At 37.2% G+C, this 8,716-nt stretch overlaps 1 long non-coding RNA gene across 1 annotated transcript; it reads right to left on the reverse strand.

Moving 5' to 3' along the window:
• Window positions 1–6,270: 6,270 nt before the first annotated feature.
• Window positions 6,271–8,509, reverse strand: LOC136279785 (uncharacterized). Its single transcript, XR_010716996.1, has 2 exons — window positions 8,000–8,509; window positions 6,271–7,774 (listed from the first exon to the last, which is right to left on the reverse strand). It is a non-coding gene; the product is annotated as an uncharacterized lncRNA (long non-coding RNA).
• Between the last annotated feature and the right edge of the window lie 207 nt (window positions 8,510–8,716).

The raw sequence follows: 8,716 nt of genomic DNA on the forward strand, positions 1-8,716 counted from the left end.
TCAGTAGTTTAATATTTAGCGTGAAAAGGCTTGGGTGTTGTGATCTGGTTCTCAAGTAAAAAAAAATCACGGTCTGCAATGGCCCTACCACCTTTTGAACAACAAGAAAACATTGAAACGGTGGTAAAAAGCAGCAAGTTTCAAAGTCTAAACGAAAGATGGGTAAGCTGAGTTTCAGTCAAATATCATGACATTTGGGATGTAATTTCGATACCGAATAAATAGTTCTACATGGTTATACACGCATAGGATTCTGTTGTGTTCACGTGAAGGCCATTTCAGCCATTCCTGCCACTTGTAAGTGGTAGGAAATAAAAGATATGTATAGTTGTTTCGTATTGAAGCCCTGTGAAATCAAAAATTTGATTTATTTCTTCTTTGTTTTAGGTGGTCATTATCCATTACTTTTGGAAGTCGATGCTGATGAGAAAGAAAAAATGTTTATGATTATTTCTTCTCTCGAACATTTTACTATTTAGGTACCAAATAATCTTGATACTGAAGACCATTGCATCCTATTATGAAAAATGTACCCCTGATTGCTTTGTCAACATGTATGATGTAATATACCTTGAGATTTGTGGGATTTTCACATGTAAACTAGAAATACCTGTAGAGGGTAATGATGTACTTAATGCAAAGTGTTTTGGTACAAAGTCTGCTTTGCTGTAATCTACCTGAAGGTGCTTTTTATATGCTAGTAACACTTGCACAGCCCAGTCAAAATGTTCTTTAGTAGTAGTCAAGCTGGCTGTTGTAATTATAGGCAGCAGAGGCCAAACCTCATCCTGAAAAGCAGTCTGAAAGGTGTAAAGTCAGTGGAAGATACTTCATTGTAGGTGGCCAAATTGCAGGCTGTCGGCCCATTTTGAGTGAGTAGTTAAACTCAAGATCGGCTATTTTAACTAATTTTATTGAGAGCCAAATCCTGCAAGGCTTATATTCTGTATTAATTTGAAGTGTTACTTTTATGTTTCTTATTTTGCAGTAAGTGGGCTTGTTGTGGCCATTTTTCTCTCAAACATTTTTTTCAGCTTAGTCAAATAGTTTTTTAGAAGTAGGCAAGCTGGCTATAGTAACAGAAGGTAGAGACCAAACCTTGTCCAGACTAGACGCCTAACAAATGTTCTGTGTGGAAAGCCAAATCCCTGGTTACCGGCACATTTTGACTAGGCTATTTGTTATTTAGCTACTCTTATCATCAAAGATTACTGCATTCCTTTTTAATAATTTGCTGCCAATTGTATGCTGTATATAGCTTATGATTTGTGTGATTTTCAAGAGTAAATTAGAAATACCTGAAGATGGTAATGATGTACTAGATAACGTACTTGATGCAAAGCAATTTTGGCACAAAGTGTATGCCTTGTCCTCAGGTGATTTTAACATGCTAATAAGATTTGTTATTCAAATAATATACATCAGCTGGAATGGGAATATTGAAAGAAAAATAATAATATTTAACCATAACAAGTTTTGGTTTTATGTCCAAATTAAGCACTTAGTTGAAGATCACTGCACTGATCAGGCCCCGAAGGCCAAAAAAGAGCTGTCTGCTGTTAGTTTAATTTTTGTCATTTCTATTGATTTATTTTATTTATCAATGTTTCTTTGAGTTATAATTCATTGACCTCTTTCAATAGTGCAGGTTCGCTCGTGTAACCTAATCCCACATGTATGTATGTACAATCTCAGTTGAAATTTTGAGTGGCAGGCAAGCTGGCAATAGTAATAGGCAGCAGAGGCCAAATCTTGTCCTGAATAGAAGTCTGACATGTGTGAAATTGGCAGCTATTTCATTGTAGGTGGCCAAATTGTTGGCTGCAGCACATTTTGACCTGGCTGATTGTGTGTGTGTTATGTATGTGTTCTTCTTTTTAGGTGTTAAACAGGTCAAAGTACCAAAAAAAACCTCTGTGATAACTTGGTAGTCTAAGATGTAAAAATTTTTAATAATAAGGTAAAGCTTGATCATTCTTAAGAGTTTGCATCTGTTCTAAAAGTTTTGGGGAGAGTTAGGGGAGCATTATTTATACAAATGTATTTAAAAAGTAACAAAAAAATAAAAAGAACTAGGGCAAAATCCCAATTTGCTTTAAAAGTTTATTTTATTAAGAGCATAATTCTGGATATAGCTTGGGATTTGTGTGATTTTCACAAATTGTTAGGTTGTTATGTAAACTTAATTTACAGGAACCTTGTTAGTTTTCAGCTTCAAGAACAAGTACATAATTGCAGGAAAAGCTTGAAGCTTGAAAAATTGACTGATGAAACTGGAACAGATGTCATGAGATTTGTACAATAGGTTGGCCTGGGAGGGACCAAGAATTAAAGAATTCATTGATTCTCCTACACCTTTTGTCTGCATAGTGTGCTTCTGTAGAGCTTAGTTATTGCTGTAGAAAACGTTTTTGGAGGGCCCTTGAGATCACTCACTTTTGAGCTAGTTGCCCCTAGGGAAGAGGATATCTGTACTTATTATCTCCCTTGGGGGGGGGGGGTGAAGGGTTAAAGACTGATTCTTCTCCAGTAGCCACAAGTACCCCTGCATATGGAAATTTTGAACACTATTAAAGGGCTAGTACCCTCATTTCATACTTGAATTTCTAATTTAGTGTAAGTTATGACAAATAATGAATGTAAATTCATCTTGGTTGTACAGGTTATATCCAGCAGTCCTTAAAAAAAAATAAAAAGGTATTTTTCTGAATTAAAAAAAAAGTGTTCTTGCTTCAAAGTAAGTGCATGATATGTCATTCAATTAATGCTCTAGCAGAGTTTTTGTTTGAAATGCCAAAATCAACTTCATGAGTAAGGACAAAAAAAAAAGGAAATCATAATCCCACCCTACCCAAGCCCTAACTCTAGCTGCGAGCTATCCTAACCCTAACCCTAACCCCGGGTTAGGGTTAGGGCTCGGCTTAAGAACGGAACTTTTCACTCCAGTCAAAATGATGCAACTGGTTAACATGGTCCAACCAGCCAAAACAAGATAAAATAGTTTAAACGGTGAAAAGATTTTAAATACGTGACATGGTCCAATCGGAAGAAACGATCTCACTTAGGAAAATGGTGCGACTGGTTAACATGATCCAACTTGATAAAATGATGCCAATATCTAAAATGGACAAACTGGTTTAAATAATCCAACCAGTTGAAATGGTCTAACTGGATAATGCATGTGTAACCAGTGAAATTGGTTCAAATAATTCAGGTAAGGATGGTAACATTAGTTAAAAAGATCCAGCATATTACAGTGGTTCAACTGGTAAAAATAATCATCCAACTACTAAAAGTTATTAAACCCCAATCAAAATTAATCCAACCACTTCAAATAATCTAACTGGTCAAAATTCTTCAGGTGGTTATTTAAGTGAAAAAGGTGACAAAATCTTCTTAAAAATATTTTTGAAGAGGCTTACACCCTTACCCTAAACACTAACCCTACCCCCAAACCCTAACCCCAAACCTTCACCCTAGCCCTAACCTCAACCGCAGACCCTCTAACCCTAACCCTAAGCCTAAACCCTAACCCTAACCCTAGCCCCACAACATAACCCTAAACCCTAACCCTAAACCCTAAACCCTAACCTATAGCCCTTAACCTAGACCTAACCCTAACCCTAACCCTAACCCCAACCTTCTCTATCTATCCTGTAAGTGTACCAGTCGGCCTATAGTTTGTTTTTCAGTAAACTTTCAAGTAGTTACTGAAATTTACAAACACAATACCAAAAACCCTGCAATTGAATGCTTGTAGAAAAATATTAACGCCAACCCTAAGCATAGCCTCATCCTAGCCTTAACCCTAATTCTAACACTAAACCCCGCTAACTCTAAGCGTAATTTTACCCTAGCCCTAACCCTGATTGTAACACTAAACCCCTCTGAACCGAAGCAACCCAAACTCTAACCCTAACCAGGTAATGGGCTCCTGCCCTAACCCTATCCTCAACCCTGACTTAAACCCTTTACCATAGCTTAGGATTGGTTTGGGGTTTGGGTTAGGTTTAGGATAGCACAGAGTTAGAGTGAGCACAGGACGAAATAGCATGATTCCGTAATTCGGAAAAATGAAACTCTATGTTTCCACATCATTCACTTCTTCCTTGGACCTGTTATGTTTCCGTTATGATTCCTGAACGGAAATATGACGACACGTTTCCGTTGCATTTCTGTCAACGGAATATTATCATCGCCTGTTTCCGTTACGTTTCCTTGTACGGATTCAAACTTTTACCGTCAAGTAAAACATATATTTATAAAGTGCTGTACAGTTCTTACACCACCTTACCATGAAGACGTGATCGTTCGAGGACAAAAAAGGCAAATTGACGTGCATTAGGTGTGTACGTTCGTAGGAATCATAAGAAGTCCTAGAAGCTTCGATGTTTTACACTGAGCTATGTGCATGTTAATTTTGGAACTGTTTCGAAACCTTACAAAATTGAATCTTTTAAACTTACTCTGTGCTTAGATTTTTAAGCAGCTGGATCATTTGAGCCAGTTTAGTCACTCAAACCAGCAATACAATACTAGGCTAACTGGATAGTTTTAGGGTTAGGGTTAGGATTTTCAAGTAGGCACACGCAGTTGTGTGGATATTGTGGTACATGGAGTTTAGTAGAGTGTAGATTTTAGCAGTATTTGCCAGTGTTGACATATTTATAAAATTATGGTTCCAAAGTGCGTGTCACTGTTGAGAACCCAAGAAAATCATGAGAAAGTCGCCGATGGATTAGCCATAAAAATAAGCCCAACTCTGAGTCAATGCCAAACCACAAGAAAGTTGTGAAACTCGCGCCAATGTAAAAAAAAAAAAAACAACTGAGGTTCGAAGTATGGGTCGCTAACATCCTATGAAAATCATGGGAAAGTCGAGGAGATTGGTCATGGTACCAACCAATGCCACTTTCCCATGAAAATCAAGAAACCTGTGGTGACTAGCCAACAAATGCTAGAATGACAATCTTTAATAAAATTCATATCTAATAAGGATGTGTGAAATGGCCAATATCGCTCTTGGCCGAGATACTGGTTTGCCGTGTTTTGGCAGTTATTTTGGCGAATATGGTTAAAATCAAATCTGTGTAAAAACAGTAAAATCAACGAGTTATTGAGGTTCGTCAACATAGGGAGGGTCCTCTTCACAGGACGAAATTGAAAGAATCCGTAAACGGAAACGTGGCAGAAACGTGTTAAACCGTTCCGGAAACACGACGGATAACCTGTGTTTCCGTTACCGGTTTCGTGACGTTTTCTCGCGTTTCCGTTGCTGCGTATACAACGGAACCGGACCACTTTTACGTAAACATCACGCGGAAACATGGAGTTGCATTTTTCCGCCACGTTTCCGTTTACGGATTCTTGCAATTTCGTCCTGTGCTTAGTATAGAGAAAAACTTCTGCCCACGGCTAAAGGCGTTAAATTAATAAATTGATATATCTGGGCGGCATATCAAACAGCAACACTAAACTTCTCCTTTCTCACAGCTTTTTCCCCTTTAACATCTTTGTTCATTCCATTTTTTTTAAAGTAAAAACTCGTTTTGGAGGCATAAAGGTCCCTAAAGCAACGTTTCAAGATTTTATGGCGATCTTGTGAAAAACATGTAGTTCCAGCTAGTTTAGAGGGTTTTGGCAGCTATTTACACAAAAAGTGGGTAAAATCAGCCCAATTTGTCGTGTTTCTGACGGTTTTTACGCGTTTTTTCCCCAAATTTTTGGTGTGTTTTTCGGGTCGAATTGAGCGCTTTTGTCAACTTTTGCGTAAAATTTGGCAAAAACTCGTGCGTTCTGCCGGATTTTGGTGTTTTTAGATAGATTTCATTGCAATTTTACGAAATACATGTAGTTTCAGCTAGTTTGCAGCGTTTTGGGCTTGAGACCGGCAAGAGTGATGGTAGACACTCTTAGCAGAGATAATTGTGCTAGCAGATATTAAAATTTCACCTGTAAAGACAATAAATTAATTGAACACAAGAAAAAGGAAACTTGATAAAAAAATTAGAATAATGGCGGGGAGAAAAGAGGGCTGCACGAAAGATTATGTACTTGTGTTCTTGAAGCTGAAAATTAACAAGGTTCCTAACAATTTTTGAAAATCACACAAATCCCAAGCTATATCCAGGGTTTTCTCTTAATAAAATTAACTCTTAAAACAAATTGGGATTTTACCTTGGGCCTTTTTTTTACTTTTTATGTACATTATTTATGTATAAATAATGCTCCCCTGACCCTCCCCCAAATTTCCAGAACAAATGGAAACTCTTAAGAATGATCAAGCTTTACCTTATTATTTAAAATTTTTACATCTTGAATTATCAAGTTATCACAGAGGATTTCTTGGTACTTTAACCTGTTTAACACCCTAAAAGAAGTGCACATATATACTACACACAATCAGCCCAGTCAAAATGTGCCACAGCTGACAATTTGGCTGCCTGCCACAATATAGCTGCTGCTAACTTCACACTTTTCACACTTCCATTCAAGACAAGGTTCAGCCTCTGCTGCCTATTACTATCACCAGCTTGCCTTCCACTCAAAAACATTTTGACTGAGCTCATCCATACATACATACATAAGTGGGAGATTAGGTTACATGAGCGAACCTGCACTATTGAAAGAGATCAATGAATAACAATTCAAAGAAACATTGATAAATAAAATAAATCAATAGAAATGACAAAAATCAAACTAACAGCAGACAGTACTCTTTCAGCCTTCTGGACCTGAGCAGTGCAGTGATCTTCAACTAAGTACTTAATTTGGACATAAAACTAGAACTTGGTATGGCTAAATATTATTATTTTTCTTTTAATATTCCCACTCCAGCTGATGTGTATTATTTGAATTACAAGTCTTATTAGCATGCAAAATCACCTATGGACAAGGCACACACTTTGGACATAAAACCAGAACTTGGTATAGCTAAATATTATTATTTTTCTTTTAATATTCCCACTCCAGCTGATGTGTATTATTTGAATTACAAGTCTTATTAGCATGCAAAATCACCTACAGACAAGGCACACACTTTGCACCAAAATAGCTTTGCATCAAGTACATTATCTAGTACATCATTACCATCTTCAGGTATTTCTAATTTACTTAGGAAAATCACACAAATCATAAGCTATATACAGCATACAATCAACAGAAAATTATTAGAAAGGAATGCAGTAAATTTTAATAAGAATATTACTAAGTAGTTAAATAACAAATAGCCCAGTAAAATTGTGCCCGTTGCTGGGAATTTGGTTCTCAATAAAATTAGCTAAAATAGCCAATCTTGAGTTTTACTGCTCACTCAAAATGGGTTGGCAGCTTACAATTTGGCCGCCTACAATGAAGTACCTTCCGCTAACTTCACATTTTTCAGACTGCTTTTCAGGAAGAGGTTTGGCCAGCTTTTCTACTACTCAAAAACATTTTGACTGGGCTGTGCAAGTCTTACTAGCATATAAAAAGCACCTTCAGGTAGATTACAGCAAAGCAGACTTTGTACCAAATGCTCTGCATTAAGTACATCATTACCCTCTTCAAGTATTTCAAGTTTACTTGTGAAAATCCCGCAAATCACAAGGTATATTACATTATACATTCCAGTTGACAAAGCAATCAAGGGTAATTTTTTCATAATGGATGCAATGATCTTCAGTATCAAGATTATTTGGTACCTAAATAGTAAAATGTTCGAGAGAAGAAATAATCATAAACATCTTTTCTTTCTCATCAGCATCGACTTCCAAAAGTAATGGATAATGACCACCTAAAACAAAGAAGAAATAAATCAAATTTGTGATTTCACAGGGCTTCAATACGAAACAACTATACATATCTTTTATTTCCTACCACTTACAAGTGGCAGGAATGGCTGAAATGGCCTTCACGTGAACACAACAGAATCCTATGCGTGTGTAACCATGTAGAACTATTTATTCGGTATCGAAATTACATCCCAAATGTCATGATATTTGACTGAAACTCAGCTTACCCATCTTTCGTTTAGACTTCGAAACTTGCTGCTTTTTACCACCGTTTCAATGTTTTCTTGTTGTTCAAAAGGTGGTAGGGCCATTGCAGACCGTGATTTTTTTTTTACTTGAGAACCAGATCACAACACCCAAGCCTTTTCACGCTAAATATTAAACTACTGAGATTTCCTTCGCCGCCGTAAGCTGCCATTTTATCTTTCCCTGAATACTAGTTCCCAAGCTTCGAGCCCGAAGGTCTCAGACATGCACTGAAATTATGATATTCGTTATTTCAGGGCCAATTTAGAAATAACGGTAATCGTTATTTTGGTGTCGAGATCATGCTGATCACAACTGAACGCACATTTACCCCTTTCCTCCGCCATCTTGAATGTTGTAAGACAGTGGAACCGAGTCCTTCTCTTTATTTAACACGTGTAAAGAGCATTGGTAAAGAGTGCCACGAAATTACTATATCCATAAATTTGGTGCCAATTTAGAAATAACGATAATCGTAATTTCGGTCTCGAGATCATGTTGGTAAGCATACACCATTTATACTGCGCTAGTACCCAGGGTCCCTCTCCTTTCAGAGCACAAATGCCACATGTTTATTCTTGGGCAACTATCGGGTAATGGTTTAGGGAGATTTTTAGGGGCTTCATGCAATACTGCCACCGCTAACGATAGGGAGTCAATCGATCGTGTAGTCTGATTTCTTAGGGAGGGAAGTCCCA

This window comes from Pocillopora verrucosa, chromosome 3, assembly GCF_036669915.1.
Source record: "Pocillopora verrucosa isolate sample1 chromosome 3, ASM3666991v2, whole genome shotgun sequence".
Classification (NCBI taxonomy): domain Eukaryota; kingdom Metazoa; phylum Cnidaria; class Anthozoa; order Scleractinia; family Pocilloporidae; genus Pocillopora; species Pocillopora verrucosa.